Consider the following 16395-nt stretch of genomic DNA (forward strand, 5'->3'; position numbering starts at 1 on the left):
CCTGTAAAATTTTTAGGATTTTATAAGAAATAACAAAGCAAGAAGTAAATATTTCAATATATATTTATGATAATATTAATCATGACTACAATATTTTTCACCTATACTTTGCAGAAAGTTAGTTCATGAGCTAGCTAAGGCAAAGAAATAAGAAAGCTTTAGGAAACAGCAAATGATACCAGAAGTGAAAGCTTTCAAGATCTAAATGTACAATTTAGAGATTTATTCACTTTGTGACTGTGCTTAAGTCAGTTAATTACTCTATAAGTTACTTATCTATACTTTAGTATCGTGTGCTTCTTGTAGGTTAAGGGTGAAAAGCAAATAAAAATGCATGCAAAACATAAAATGCTGCCTGCTATATGGACAGTACATAATAAATTGCAGGTATTATTGCCAAAGCATGAATGGCCTAATTTGACTGAAACATGTCAGAATAAAGTGAGAGCTGCAAAATAATTGCCTACAAAGATAGTTGTGATACATGTTTGGAACATTTAGCATACTCAGGAGGTTTGAATTTTGTTTTGTTTGTTTCGTTTTGGAGCTACATCCAGCGGAACTCAGCACTTCCTCCTGGTTTGATTCAGGCATCACTCCTGGTGGGCTTACAGAACACATCCAGTGCTGGGGATCTAAAGCAGGTCGAGAATATGCAAGGAAAGTACGATCACTCTGGCCCTGAGGTTTGGATTTTTTAATAAAAAATCTAAATATTTTCAAGGAGACAATTCTGTGTGCTTGTGACTAAACTTGACTGTGCTTTGAATTTCCTGAGAGCTTGCTCAGTGGTCATGTGATAATCGTCCTTGCTGTTCCTGAGAATCCTATTGAACAGGTAAAATATGTTTAAAATAATAGTACCTACAAGGACTCTAAACCCTAAAATTACTGGACTGTTGAAATTTCTGGATAGAACAATATTTTTTTTAGGGCCAGAGAGATAACACAAAGGGTAAGGTACTTGCTTTGCATGCAGCCAACACAGTTTGATTCCCAGCACCTTTCGTGGTTCTCCAAATTTTCACAAGTATAATTGCTGAATGCAGATGCGGACATCACTGGAAGTGGGAAAGAAAAGAAAGAAAGAGAGAAAGAAAGAGAGAAAGAGAGAGAAAGGGAGAGAAAGGGAGAAAGGGAGAGAAAGAAAGAAAGAAAGAAAGAAAGAAAGAAAGAAAGAAAGAAAGAAAGAAAGAAAGAAAGAAAGAAAGAAAGAAAGAAAGAAAGAAAGAAAGAAAGAAAGAAAGAAAGAAAGAAAGAAAGAAAGAAGGAAAGAAGGAAAGAAGGAAAGAAGAAAGAAGGAAGGAAGGAAGGAAGGAAGGAAGGAAGGAAGGAAGGAAGGAAGGAAGGAAGGAAGGAAGGAAGGAAGGAAGGAGGGAAGGAAGGAAGGAAGGAGGGAAGGAAGGAAGGAAGAAGGGAAGGAAGGAAGAAGGGAAGGAAGGAAGAAAAAGAAAGAAAGAAAGAAAGAAAGAAAGAAAGAAAGAAAGAAAGAAAGAAAGAAAGAAAGAAAGAAAGAAAGAAAGAAAGAAAGAAAGAAAGAAAGAAAGAAAAGGAAGGAAGAAAGAAATGTTTATATTCTGGAATTGTCCATTTCTAAAAGATGGAAATCATAAATAAATTTTCAAATAAGAAATTAGTGAACTGAATTTTATTAATTATTCAAAGGTCAATATCAAATCTATGTCTTTTTGATCTGAGAAAATGAGAATACTGAAGAAAAAAAAAAGAAGTGAAAAGAAAAAATCTGAATTCTACCTAATTGGATATTTTCAAATTAAGAATAATTGTGAAATTAGGCAATTTCACCAATAAATAATCAACAAATCCATTGAACATGGGCTATATGACTTAGGCTCTGCTAAGGGTTTCTTGTGTTTATTTCAGTTAATCCCCACAGCATGCTCTCATGTGCATAACATATATGTCATGTGAGAAAAGCGATAATAAAATTAATATTTTATTCACTTTTATAAACAAGAAAACTGAATATCACAGATATTAGTAGTTTGGTAAAGTACATAGAAAAATTGAATGGCTCAAACCAGAGTTGAAAACCAATTTTTACTCTTCATTATTCAGTGCAGACTGACAATTCTATCATACAACCTCTTCTACCAAAATCTCGGTCATTACTAGCACCATCACAACCTCTAACACAGTCATCAATGTGACTACCGCAAGAACTTCCTCCAACTCTTTTACCACCATAATAATTAGATTACTATCAACACCAACTAAAGCATTACTATCAGAGGCTGGAGCAATAGCACATCAGGTAGGGCTTTTGCCTTGCATGCCACCAACCTGGGTTCGATTCCCAGCATCCCATATGGTCCTCCAAACATTGCTAGGAGTAATTCCTGAATGCATGAGCCAGGAGTAACCCCTGTGCATCTCCGGGTGTGACTCAAAAAGAAAAATAATAAAATAAAAAAATAAAGCATTACTATAACCTCATAGCCACCACATTCCACACCTGCCCCATCACCTGATCTTCACACCATGAGAACAACAATCTTACCATAGTCTAAATTATTACCATCATACTACCAATAATAGTTACGAAATTTAAATTGTTTCTACACCATAGCTACCATCACCACCACCACCACCACCACCACCACCACCATCACACCATCATTACCATCCCCACCACTAATGTTACTACCACCATCACCGCCAACACCACAATTAATATCAAGTGTCTCTACCACAGACATAACCTTCTCCTCCCAAGGGAAACTAGGTTTTTTTAAAAATCAAATATATTCCCAGAAAAAAATAATTTTCATATAAAACATCTCAAGTATAAAGTTCTTTCTAAACTTTCTTCTACATGAGTGCATGTCCTCCTCAACAATTCCCCCTTCCAAGTGCAACCAATATTTCTACGGTACAGTTGCTAAGATAATTTTGAGACCAAGGAAACCATAGTTTGTACTATTTCCCATGGTCAATAAGTCCTGTACTTTGTAGACTTGGTACCATTTCCCAAGTTTAAAAGACTAGTATATAAGAGGATGTACATTTGAAAGGAATTATTCTAAGGCCTTTTTGCTTAAAGAATAATCCATAAATAATCACCAACACGTGTAATCTTAGAAGAAATAAAGAATCTCAAGCCCACCTTTATCTAAAAAAACCAGAACCTACAGTGTAACAAAATTTCCAAGTGATCTAAGTCCTTTGTAAAACCTAAATCCTTTAATCAAATATATCCCTTTCTTGTTCATTATTTTTCAGCAGCTCAACTGAAACCCACAAGGAAAATATAAATATCTTTTAAACAATAATTTAGTGTACAAACTTTTTTTTAAAATCTGAGAATCTACCTGGCTCACCACTGACAGATAAAAAAAGAAAACAGGTGTTCCCAGAAAGAAGTCTAGCTGCCTTCGTTCTAAATGACAGTATAGCAAAGAATAAATGACAGCATCGAGAAAAATGACGACATGATAAAGAATATCAGAAAAGCATTCAAAAAAACAAGGTAAAATATGAATAGCTGTTTGAAAGTAGCAACAACAGAAAGAAAACATTCTTTAAATAGAACAGGAATAAAGAGGGCAGGAAACTGTTGCCTCTTTCGAAGTAGAGAAAGGAAAACTAATAAAAAGCTGATGCCCAAGTGATAGAGATTATTAACAATGTTTAGAAGACTGTTTTTTACCCACCCCCATACTATATATAGTAATCTGTAACCAAATTAGTATTTTAGTAGTCAAGTTTAATAGTGATAAACTCAGTAATGGGTAATTTAAGAATAACCCAGGGATGAACTATCTTATTTCATCATAGTTTTTTGCTTAGTTTTTTTGTTGTTCTTGCTGTTTGTTTAGTTGTTTGGGGACCACATCCATAGGTGCTCAGAGCTTATTCCTGATTCTTCCTTTGGGGATCACTCATGGTTGGGCTAGGGGACCAGGAATTGAACTGACTGGGTCAGCTGCCGCAAAGCAAGAGCCCTAGCTGGTGTACTACCTCTCTGTGCCCTCTTTGTTCCTTTCCTATCCTTGTTCTTAGACATGCCCTTTCTCCTTCTGCTGTAAGATTTTTCCCTTTCTCCAGTTTTCACATCTTAGACCTGTGTGACCTTGTCATCCTCTTCCTCTCTGAGTAGTATATACAATTAAAATCACTTTCTGGATGTTTATAGACACCGCTGTGGGCCTATTCTCCTGTTTTGTAGAGGGTTTTTGAAGAGAGTTACCTAAAGGAAAGTAGTTCGTCTGATTCTCTCTTCCTTATAAACTTACTTTATTCCCTTGCCCCTTCTCTTTTCTCTCTCTGTCTTTGTCTGTCTGCTTTGTGTGTGTGTGTGTGTGTGTGTGTGTGTGTCCATCAATCAGCCAGAACTGGTGAGGTGAGAGTGGAGGATGGAAAGTAGCACAGAAGATTCTAAATTCCATGAAAAACATTTTTATAAACTGAAGGTTTTTATTTTAGTAGTTACATTAGTTGTTCTATCCACTTTTCATTTTGCCTTTGGAATATTCTACTCCAAATATACTAATTCTATTTTATTTTCTACTCTTTAATTCCCTAGTTCATGCAAATTATCATCAATATGGCATTTTTCTTAAATGTTGAGCTGAAAAATTACAACAAATGCTTAAATTTAATGCCCAAAGAGTAGTTATGTAGAAAATATACTTTGTTAATATAATATGTAATTCATATTTATTTGGTATGTAATTGTAAATGTTACCTTTTATTTTATAAAGACAAGGAAAATTCTACTTTAAGTGTACATAAAGCTCTGTTTTACTAACAGTCACCCACCCACACTAAAGTCATTTAGTGCCACAGTATTAGATTTCAGAAGGACAATAACTAGTAAAAAAAATCTCTTCCTAGGAAGAATTAATCCTCTCTTTTCTGAGCTCCCAGGGCACTGAAACATACTTGTGCTACAGATCTTTGAATTAATATTAATCGTTTAAATGGTTGTCTCTTCTGTTACACTACACAGTCCCTAAAAGGCAAAAATTTACCACAGCTGAGGTGGATAGATATGAAGTTTATTGTGTACAGGTTAAGAGAGATATTCTTGAGATATTTTCATTTAGTTATTATTAAAAATTTTTTGAAATTGTTTAAATAGCTTATCAATGTAATATGTCACGTTAAAATGTACATGTATGATACATATGTGTGTATATATGTACATATATGTGTCTGTGCAGAGTCATTACTGAATTCAAGATTTGTCAAATATATATTAGTATAGATATACTGGACTGTCTTTATAAGAACCTGAACTCTTTATCAAACCAAGTAACATCTTTCTGTTTTGGTTCTATACAATGGAGATAATCATATCTCATAGAACTAAAATGAAACAATGTATTGAAGTGCTTAATATAATATCTAGTATACAGCAGGTATACAATAAAGCAAACTTAGTAAAGCTATTATCCCTTATTTTTTAAAAAATAGAAACCTGAGACTTGTAATATTAAAGACACATCAGATTTTACTTTGGGTAAGATGTGTAGTCTCGTTCATATTAGTACTCTGCCATAATCTAAACCAAGTGGTAGCAACATATGAAAATCTCTTCTAACTTAGCTTCATATACACCAGCTCTAAAAGTACCAAGTGTCCTCCTTAGTGCTAACCAAGTATTTTCCCGTTCCCAGATACCTAAGCATGGAGTAAGCAAATGCAAATACATTACAGAGAAACTTCACATTACGAAGAGCCTTTTCAAAGACAAATGCACAAATGCATACAATTGCTGAAAGAGTTATATGCCTGACCCGCTGGTCCTTAGTTTTTATGATGGAGTGGAGGAGCAATGGCACTGTGTGAAAATTTGACTGGGAATTCAGATTGCTTGTATATTTCTCATTCACACCTCCACTCAAGCGGAGCCTTTCTGAGCTTCCTTAGGCAGTAAAACTGCTTGCCTTCCTTTCTGTCCAAGATATTCATAGCATTGTCAGTATTTGATGTTAATAACATTTCTGCTTAGGTTATTGATTATCTATCTTCATTCTCCCACAGGATGTAAACGTTGGGGCTATGGGACTGAGGGGTAAATTTGAACTACACTCACCTTCTTTTCATGACTTAAGCTGTCTCTGTGTTCAGGGATCACTCTTGGTGGTGATTGGGACACCATGTGAGGTTCTGGAGCGTGCAAGGCAAGTGCCTTATGCACCTTTTTAATCTCTCTAGTCTAGAATGCAATCATTTTTATTTTGGATATTAATATTAATTGTGTGTTAAATATGTGTCTGAATTTATTTCTGTGGGGCTCCTTTTCTAATATCTGGGTTTCCTCCTACAATTCTCTATAGAGGCTAAAGAGATGGTACAGCATGCCTTATATGCTGCTGACCCCAGTTAGATCCTTCGCTCTTCATATGGTCCCTGAGTCCCAATGAGTGATAGTTAAGTGCAGGATGGTCTATGAAACTGAGAAATTTGGATTTTTCTTACGTTTATCAGAAAAAGAGCAAATAGTTGCCCACTGTTACTAATGGTATGTGCTACTACTTTCCATTCTTCCTTGTTATTCATTCATTCATTCATTCCTAAAATTAACAGTTAAATGCAAGTGAAGCTTATGTGAATATAATAGGGAAGGACACTTTTATTTGAAGTGGAATTTGGTTTTCCTCTGCCAGGACACATTTCTGTAGAGAAACGCAACTGTGACAGCTCTTGAAAGAGGAAGAGCAACGAGTTACAAGTTCATCAGCTGCTATTTCTGAAAAGGAGGCAGAAAATCAAAATAGAAGGCTATCTTCAAGAAAGCTTTATCTATGGAGTAAAATCCAAATTATTTAAACATTGAAATATCTGTCTTGCACCAAGGTGAATTGTCATTCTCTCTGCTGTGTTGTGCACACAAACGTGGGATGGGTAATTAAATAAGGATGAATTACTGGCTGTATATTTGGAAGAAGACTATAAAGACTTCTATCAGATTGTTGGCAACCTGAGAGACATAACTGCATTTTATACAGCTTGGATTCTCCCGGGATGGCTAGCATAATAGGTTGTGATATGTGGTAATATAGAGATGCATTTAATTCCTAATAGAAGGGTATGAGAGATTAGGATTTGTCTAAGTGAAATAAAAACTTGTGTTGACAATGACCCAAAAGAGAGAGAGGGGGGATGAGAGAGAGGGGGTGGGGAAATAGACAGAGACAGACAGATAGAAGAAAAATGAGGCAGGCTGGGGGTGAGGGCCGGGGAGGACTGTGGGAGAGAAACTGGGGACACTGGTGCTGGGAAATGTACACTGGTGGAGCAATGGGTGTTAGAACACTGCATGACTAAAAACCTAATCATGAACAGCTTTGTAAAGGTGTATCTCAGAGTGGTCAATAAAAAAAGAAATCTTTTTTTCAATTGTGCTGATTGGGGAGTTAACTAAAATCAAATTAGGTGCCTATGAGAGGCCAGAAATATTTTTTCTAAATTTCTTTTCAAACATGAACTAACTATTCTAATAAATAATTTTATTCCATGTAAAGCAATGCACATGTCTTTGCAAGATTTTTCTCAGTCTCTCCAAAACGTGATCTTCACTTCATTACCATATTTAACAAGACCAAGTTGCAATAATAATATTTCATAAGGGTCAATCTCCTCTCCACTTAAGCAACTAGTGATTTTATGGGCACTTAAAAACTTACAGTTCACTGGTTCTAGAACTATAAATGGCATGGAAGTGACCTGATCTAAGTGGGTTTTTGTTGTTGTTGTTGTTCCCACCAGGGTAAATAAGTCTGTTCTAGAAAAACAGCTAGAAATTACACAACCTATCCTGTTAGTGACTGACTTTACTTCCTTAGAATGAGAATAGATGTTTTGAAGACTGCAGTGGAAATTGAATCTCAGGGTTTTGCTTCAGTATCCAAATGTAGAAGACAGTACAACTGAATTCTACTCCTTAAATTAACATCTTCCCAAAGAGGGAAAATTTGGGGAAAAGGTTTCCCAAGCAGTGTGATGGGGATCCAGGACCTCTGGGGGTTTTAACCTTGCTTAGGGGGCCTGCTGTCAGAAATAAAACCAGCGTTGGCATTATGTAAGGCAAGCAACTGAACCTATCTCCTCAGTTTTAAAGGGAAAACATTTTTTATTATAGTTTAGTTTATTAAGGTTTATGGTTATAATAAAGTTTATGGTATTAATGTGCACCCCACCACCACCATCAAATTACTATAATCCTTAATTATTGACCCAAATGGGAAAAATTTTAAGAGGATAAAAGATAAAAGAAACAGAGCAAACTTCCCTTAAAACCAGTCTTATAAAGTCATAGTAATCAGTATAAATACCAAAACTCTGTGATTGTTATAATCCAAAATGTTATTTCCTGGATACATTTCTGAAAAACTAAATACATTTGAAGGTTTACTAATTATAGGCAAGTATCTTAAGTTATATTTATTGTTAGAATAAAATACATTTTACTTAGCATTTGAGTATCCACATATATATATATATATAGAAGAGATGCAAGTTTTAAGAAACCATGTTTGCTCATTTCCCAGGAGATAAAATTTATGGTTTTCTATTCTAGTCCAACTCCTTGTTAAAATAGAGCATGTGGCCACTAAATTGATTTCAAAACTGATGATGAAATTTATGGCATTATCAAAAATCATTGCTAATTTATCAGACTATCCCTAAGCTAACACCTACCTAGCTAACCAATATTTACAACTCAATGTCTGCAAAGAAAATATTTTAATAATGTTAAGATATCAGCAGGTCAAATTTCTATACATTCCAAATGCTTCTACCACGTTTAGTTTTTAATAACCTATAAAGTCAGTTTTATGCTCTTGCAAGACCACACAGCCCCTCAACCTTTATCCCATTTATACTATTCCACCCTTCCTGGTATCTTTGGCTTACTAAGAATGCTCCTTTTTAACACAATTAGAAATTTAATCAACCTGAATGTCATACGACACAGAGTTTACAGCTTCAGAATACACTCATCCAATTTTCTCAGTAATTTTCAGACCTCTGTTTCTTTGAGTTCTAGTCATGGGCTGAGTTTCATATATTTTTTCAGTAATTTTAGACAACAAATCCATGCAGCTCGCAGAAATGCAAGTTGTTAATATCAGAAGCACAGCCTGTCTTAGAATTAACCTCCAGCAGAAAAATATTCCTATACTTGTTCTTGTACAATGCAGAAGACGGCAATACCTCCTGGGGAAAAAAATCTCCCCAAACAATGTTATTTCCTTTATTTGGACTATAAGTTGGGTAGTGTCAATGTTTAGCCTCTAACCTTCAACTGCATGAGATACCCAGACAACTTTAATAATTTTGTTTGCACTAAAAAAAAAAGGATGGAGGTAATTAATGTTATGCAAGGGAGTTCTAGAGTCAGATATTGGCTACACAACAGTACCTAGGAAGCATAGAATTGTTAAACCCAAGATGGACAGATAAGGAGTGAATATTCATAGCAAAAGCCTGTATTTTTGTTTTTGTTGTCATGTATGGTTTTTTTTGTGCCTTTGTGTCTGTGTTTTCTTTTCATAGTTGCCCCGATTCCTTTCCATATCACATTAAAAAAAAATTGTAACATCGTTCCCACTTATCCAAGGAATAAAGATCCCGTGGACTATTTTCCTGCAGTGGGGTGGTGCTAGAAGGGCTTGAATGCACAGTGAGTCACACAGTCCTCTGGGTCACCAGACAGGAGGAGCAGGGAAGAAGGGGTGGCTTACGGCAGGGAGAGTCTGAGAACCCCTGAAGTCTGGTGGGAAAACTGATCTATGCCCTAGGATTCTGTTCCTTAGGTACTCTGGAACCTTTGAGACAAGAATTAGGGATCCTTGAAATGCCCCTGCAGTGGGAAGTGTGGGGTTAAAATAAGAGAGACACAAACACTTTTTGCTTATGGTCTAATCTCTCCAAAGGATTCCAAGAACAGATGGGTGCTGGCTACAGCCCTAGTGACAGAACACCTCTGTTGCCTGAGTGCTTAAAGAAAAAGAGAAAAGGCAGGGGAGAGTGGGGGGAGGAAGGAGCAACAACTCCGAGTGCCCGGGAAAAGTGTGCAGGGTTGCCGTCTGGCTATCTGTTTTGTGGTTGTTATGTCTATTTCATTGGCAGAGCAGCACAGCGTTGGTAACAGTGCAATACACCCACACCTCACAGTCATGGGACAGGCAGGATGCTGCTTTCTTAGCCCAAAGCCCCTCTAGCCAGAGTCACCGGTATTGGGGGCTGAGGTTGGCGAGAAGGGTCCGCGGCTGCCTCCCCTGCCCCAGCAGTGGACTTAAACAAGGTTGCGGGCTGCGCGTCTTTGGAACCAACTTGCCCACTTCCCAGGGCGCTCTCCTCAGCTTTGACTGAGAATCAAACCTTGGAATCGGGTTGTCCCGGCTCCTCCTGCCATCCAAAGCTTTAGGGGGCCAGAGGGAGGAATCAAAATCCCTGACACCAAGTCCCGCTCTCCAGAACCGCATCTTCCCACGCTGTCCTCACTGCGCTCAATCACTCCCGGCTCCTGACCTGCAGCCCTAAGTAAAGAGCTCTGCTCCCCAAATCTAGCCTGCGCCTACAGCTCCCGGACAGCTGCTCAACTCCGCACCCTCTTCCAGGGCTGGCTGGACCCTGCACGGCGCCTCTTCCCTCTCTCAGCCGCTCAGTCCTTATCTCGTCCCAGCGCAGCACCTCAGCACCTAGCCCACCCGTTCCCCACCCATCCTCGCTCCACTCACTCCCTTTGCCACTGCGCTCCTCGCCAGACGCGCAGGTGGAGCTGTCCCGTGCTGTCCTCCGAGTGGTGGTGGAGGGGGGAAAGGAACCAGGGATGTGTGCTTTCTTTTGGAAACTCATCTTCCCCTAAAATTTGGGTCCTCGGGAGAGGGGTCGGGGCTCCTAGTAAGCTGTCTCCGGGGATGGGCTAGGAATCTCCTCAGCCCCGCTCCATTCCTCCCAGGGTGGGTCTAACTCGGTCCCGGTCCCCCTTCCCGGGTCTCCGGGGCTCGTAAGGGTGAGCCCCAGTGGGGCGTGGAGCAGGGCAGCAGCCGCGAACTCAGCCTCAGTCGCGGGCCAGGGACAGGTTGGGGTTGGGGAGGGGGTGCTGCTGTTGCCCAGCTCGTACCTCCCTTTCCAGGGACCAGAGAGGGCTGGCGGGGGCGGGAGGGTGCGGGTGAGAGGTGGGGGCTGGCAATCATCAATTCCGTTTCCACCTCCTCTCTGCCCAGGGGGGAGGCGGGCGGGGGTGGAGCGGGAGCGCCCGCCTGGCTCAGACTCTTAAGTCAGAAGTTTGCGCACTGCTCAGAGCGCAGTGAGGGAAGGAAGGCTCGGGTAGGTCTGCCTCCTGCACTTTGGAGAGGTGGGGAGAAAGCCTGGGCAAGGAGCACTTGGCTTGCAGCCTGTGATGCAAGCTATGGGCTCGATTTAGACCATCCCTGAAGGCAGAATTAGAGGGTCAGGAAATTGGGAGGGGCCCGAGGAGGGAGGACTCAGGACTAACGCAATTTTCTCTCACGTCAAACTAGGAAAGCCAGCCCCCCTGACGCTGGGTGGGCTGCGCACGGCTGGCTGACCCAGTCTTCAAAAGGTGCGAGCTGCCTGCACCTCACCAGCTGCGCCTGACATCTCCTACCCAGGAGATGGGTGCTGCAGCTTGAGGTCCTGAATCTCTGGAGTCACCACCTGTGAACGCCTTTCAACATCCTCTGAGTATTCCAGGTAAAAAGGGGCTGGGAAGGAATAAGGTGGAAAGCTTTGGGGTGTTTGCTGGATGGTTAACAGTGGAGAGGCACCTAATACGTTATTTGGGGTGACTGGTAAATCTGCGGTGTGTGCTGTTTGATGTTCTGATGTAGGGTCGGCATCTTCTCGGGCACTTCGGTTTATCCAGGGTTAAAGAAAATGTAGCACCTGACAAGGTGCTACAACTCACAGTTTTCTATTGCAGAATCTCTTGACTTCTTTTGACTTTTTCTGTTGTGGAGAACAATTTTCAAAACTTTATTCTGCAGATTATCCTCTGTGAAAATTACGGGGCTGAGAGTTGTGGATTTCCTCTAAAAGGTGTTTATTAACTAGCAAACAGATCATATTGGCTTCTGTGCGATGTGCCGTGGTTGTTCTGGATATTGGAAATGAGCAGAGTGGTGAATGGAGTTGCTTGTTAAGTCATGTTTTACAGAGAATATTTTCCAACAATCATTTATGCATAGCAGCCATTCTTCACACCTATTAGGAAAAATATGTTGTGTGCATAGTTTCCAAAAGGGTACTTTTTTTCATGATGCTCTTTCCAAGCAGGGGTGAAAGACATCAAGAAAAATTCTATCAGTGGCTGGAGTACACAGCCGACCTCGGTTCCCTAGATTCTGTCTCTGGTACCCCCAAATTGTACCCCGAGCCCACCAGGAATGATCCCTGACCACAGAGCCGGGAGTAAGCCCCGAGCATCATCGGGTGTGGTCCATCACCCCAAAAAAAATGCTCTACTAAATTACTTTCCCTCATAACATCAATTTTCCTTGAGGTCCAAGAAAATCCAAAGTAAAAATTCAGTAGTGCAATTAGTGTTTCAATTCATTATTCAGGCTTTACTTTTATAACTTTGCCTGGAAAAAAAAGTTTCACTTGAAAGCCTTAACCAAATAATATAAGGTGTGTGCCAGAATAGACGGCACGGTTTCATTTGCCTATCTCGAGGAGAGACAGACTGTCACGATTTCATGGCTATAACTAACATGAACCATGTAATCTGTCTGTTCAAGGCTATTTGTTAAAATTTATTGTGTGATTGAAAGTAAACTGTTCAAAATAAAAGAAATTGTAACCAGGTAGTTCTGAAAACTGACCTTAAAATAACAGTTTTCAATCCTTAATGTGCATTAAATCATCATAGAAAATAAATAGATATGCTATTTAATAGATATTATTATGTGTATTACATGTATGCCGTAAAAGTAGGGATTCTTTTAGTGTATCGGATGATTTATAAGGTGGAATTTGTAATAGCATATTGCTAGCCTACTATGTTGTTAAAGAATTTAGCTTTTAAAAGTCAAAATTGCTTGTTATTTCACACTAGCTTTAAGAGAGGAACTTAGGTGATTCAATTTGCAAAACATTTTGCAATTGAAGTCAATATTCTTATGGGCATTTTTACTCAATATTTTAACATAGCTCAAAACATCCCTCAGTGGGATTTGTTTTGGTTCAATGCTCCTAATTGCAAGAATTATAACCACAAAAATAATATTTAATCATATTTTTAATTCTCTAAGATTATTTACTGACCACACCAATTCACTGAGTTTAGTAAATGTGAAATCTTTATATAACTTATTTATAAAGACATAATAAAAATCTCAGAGTTGTACTACTTCATGATCCCGGGATTTGAAGAAAATTAGCTAATATCGATACAGCTTCAGTTTATCACTTTCTTGTGTTTTTGGAATTCCAGAGGATGAATGATGATGAATAGATAAAATAATAATTGCTTGAATCAGTCAAAATAATGTAGCTAGAGGTTAGTATAGTATTTTCTTGTAAACTTTATTCTTGATAAACTTCTTTGACTCTTTAAGTGCTGACTTGAATGAAGATATTATCTATTTTTGGTTTTTATTTTAGTTCTTAAAAAATGTTTAAAAATATGAGACTGGTGATATTTTTAATGATACTCTAAACCAATATTTTCGGCTCAGATTACAAATTGGAAAAAATCAGAGAGCCTTGAGAAAATATAAAACGATATAAAGATGCCTAGATCCTAACAAAAATCAAATAAATTAGAATATTTGAGGATGTGGTCAGCAATTAATTGTCATATGTGATTTTAATATTTTGCCATGATTGGGAAAGGACTCACCAAAATGGTTCGGGTGAGATTTGGGAGAGCGTGAATTCGGCCGGGAAACATGTATAGGAACTGGGGGAGGGGGGTTGTGAGGGGCCTTTGATGAAGAGAAAAACATATTTCTAGTCTTGGTCTAATATTTTTTCCTTTAAAAATATGTAGAATTTGATTTTCTGATTAGAATAAAGATTTTTTTCTTTCCTTGACAGTAGATGTTTAAACCATACACCTTCTTCCAGGAATTTTTGTTTTTCTAGAAAACAAGTTATTGGGTTTGAATCTTATCTGGCAATGCAGTAAATGCTTTTGTGAATGAACTCTAGGTTTACCAGATTTGGAAAATAATGCTTTTTAAAACACAGAATTCAATCTTATTTTGCTAAGACCTGTATAATGTGTAATGTGCAAATACGTATGGTGATGAAAGGAAGAATTGGGGGAAAGAATATCATTCTATTTGACACACCAACTAAAATATGCCAGGTGCAATTATCTGGTATTTTCATATAAATTATTTAATGGTCACAATAAACTTGGAAGATATCACTTATTTTACTTATATCTGATTTTACTTATGATGAAAATGAACTACTTTAGAATACTTTTCACTTGCACAAAATCATAAACCAAGTATATTTAACATGTATTTCACCTCAAGTATTCTTAAGTTCAATATTGTAAAAAATATATGAATACATATGATATAAAGCCTGTATTTTTTAAAGGAAAATTTTTTTAAAACATAGATTTTGGCACGGCTAGTCCTTGCAGTTTCATGCCCGATGCACTCTCTAAGAAGCCGTGTGATAAGGGCAAGTCATCAACATCTCAGCCTAATTTTCTTTGTAAAGCGTTTCCTAAACAGATAAATAAATCAATATTTGCAAAATATTTTATATAATTGTACAGTACATATTAAGTCCTATATAAGGCTTCTATTTTTAAATGACATTCATTCAAAAATATTTTGAGTGTTTATTATAGACAAACATTACATCAAGCATAAAGATATACAGAGAAATAAGACATCCCAGTCCCCAAGGAGGTTGTGCTTAATTGAGAATGACTAATATAAATGTCATTTCACTTGTGATATTCACATGTGTTATTTTCTTACATTTTAATAATTTTATGACAACTGTGTGCTTTTCATTTTTAATAAGACCTTCTAGAGATCTGTAAAATGACCATTATAAAACCAAGTGATAATATTTTGTATTGTCCACCATGGTACTAACTTGTTTTCAATTTTACTATCACAACACAAAAAATAATATTGACATATTTGGGGCATTATTTTATGGGTTTGGGAAGTGGTGATATGATAAAGTTTCTGATCTACATAACTCTTTTAATGGGGAAGATGTTAGAAGGAAAGAATTATTAGAAAACATCAACAGAATCTATTCCTCAATTCTTCTAAGTGAAATTTGTTTGCGTGGGTAATCTGGGAAGAGTATTGTTTGATTGGAGTGCAGTTTTATTTTTTTAAAGGAAAATAATGTTAAGATAGGAAGACTGGATCGAGTGCAGCTAAAGGTCTCTACCATACGGCTTGCTTGGCAATAAAATATCAGATCTGCCTCTGTTTCTTGTGCCGTGTTGGCTGCCCGCTTCTGTCCAATATTTCATATGTCTGGGGTACCTGTGGGTTATCCAAGGCACAAAATTCAGGTTTTATTCAATTGAAATATTTTCCTTATTAAAAATAACAGAATAGGTGCCAGAGAGATAGTATAGCTGGTGAGGTGCTTGTCTTGCATACAGCTAATCGGGGCTGGAGACGGTTCCTGAAGCACCATTAGAAGTGTTCAGAGTACAGAGCCCGGAGTAAGGTAGATGCGACCCCAAAACCAAATAAATAAAATTAAAACAACATATAAATTTGTGTTCTTTATAAGGAACACAAGAATTTTAAACTAAATGAGCTACTTTTTCTCAAGAAAATAAGTGATTGGGGAAATATTTTCTATTTTTGTAATCAATATTTAACTCTTCCAGTTTCCTAAAATCTGTGTTTGCAAATGTATATCTCTCTTCTCTTTTATCAGCTATCATTTATACCCAATTTTCCCCATAGATGCTGTATTTTTCTTCCTCCGAGTTTTATTGTCATAACTCTAGTTTGCACTTTTATTTCTTTTTACAAAATACTTAATATTCTTCCCCAACATTTTGTCATGTTCATCCACTCTCCTTCAAGGAGCATGATACGGTAGGAATTATTTTCTGTTTTTCTCTTAGAAAATTATTTCTAAGGACCCGGGTTTGTAGTCCTCAATTCATAATTATTCAGTAACTATCCAGGGAACACAAGGCATAGGATCACTCTTTAAACAAGAATTTAACGTGTTTCATTTAACTATCTAATTTTATCTTTCCTATCCAAGTCAGGTTGAAAGCCAAACAGCTTCCTAATTCCCGTGCCGAAGGTAGAAAGATGCCACAAAAATTGACTCCAGGCTTGGAGTCCGTCTTTCACTTTCAACCCGGTGACCTTACCTGTCAACTTTAATTTATATTTTATTGTCAACTTATATTTTATCGATTTGTGATATGTGGCA

The 16395-nt window shown here is 37.7% G+C and overlaps 1 protein-coding gene across 2 annotated transcripts in view; it reads left to right on the plus strand.

Moving 5' to 3' along the window:
* Positions 1-10649: 10649 nt before the first annotated feature.
* Positions 10650-16395, plus strand: part of CALCR (calcitonin receptor) — a 135977-nt gene continuing 130231 nt past the window's right edge. Inside the window, exons 1-2 of one of the 2 annotated variants that reach the window (XM_055137221.1) lie at positions 10650-10750; positions 11502-11694. The gene's annotated coding sequence lies outside the window, so the exon portion shown is untranslated. Of the gene's footprint in view, positions 10751-11240; positions 11308-11501; positions 11695-16395 lie in introns of those variants that run through there. The other variant, XM_004602183.3, reaches the window with a different exon arrangement.

This window comes from Sorex araneus, chromosome 1, assembly GCF_027595985.1.
Source record: "Sorex araneus isolate mSorAra2 chromosome 1, mSorAra2.pri, whole genome shotgun sequence".
Lineage (NCBI taxonomy): Eukaryota > Metazoa > Chordata > Mammalia > Eulipotyphla > Soricidae > Sorex > Sorex araneus.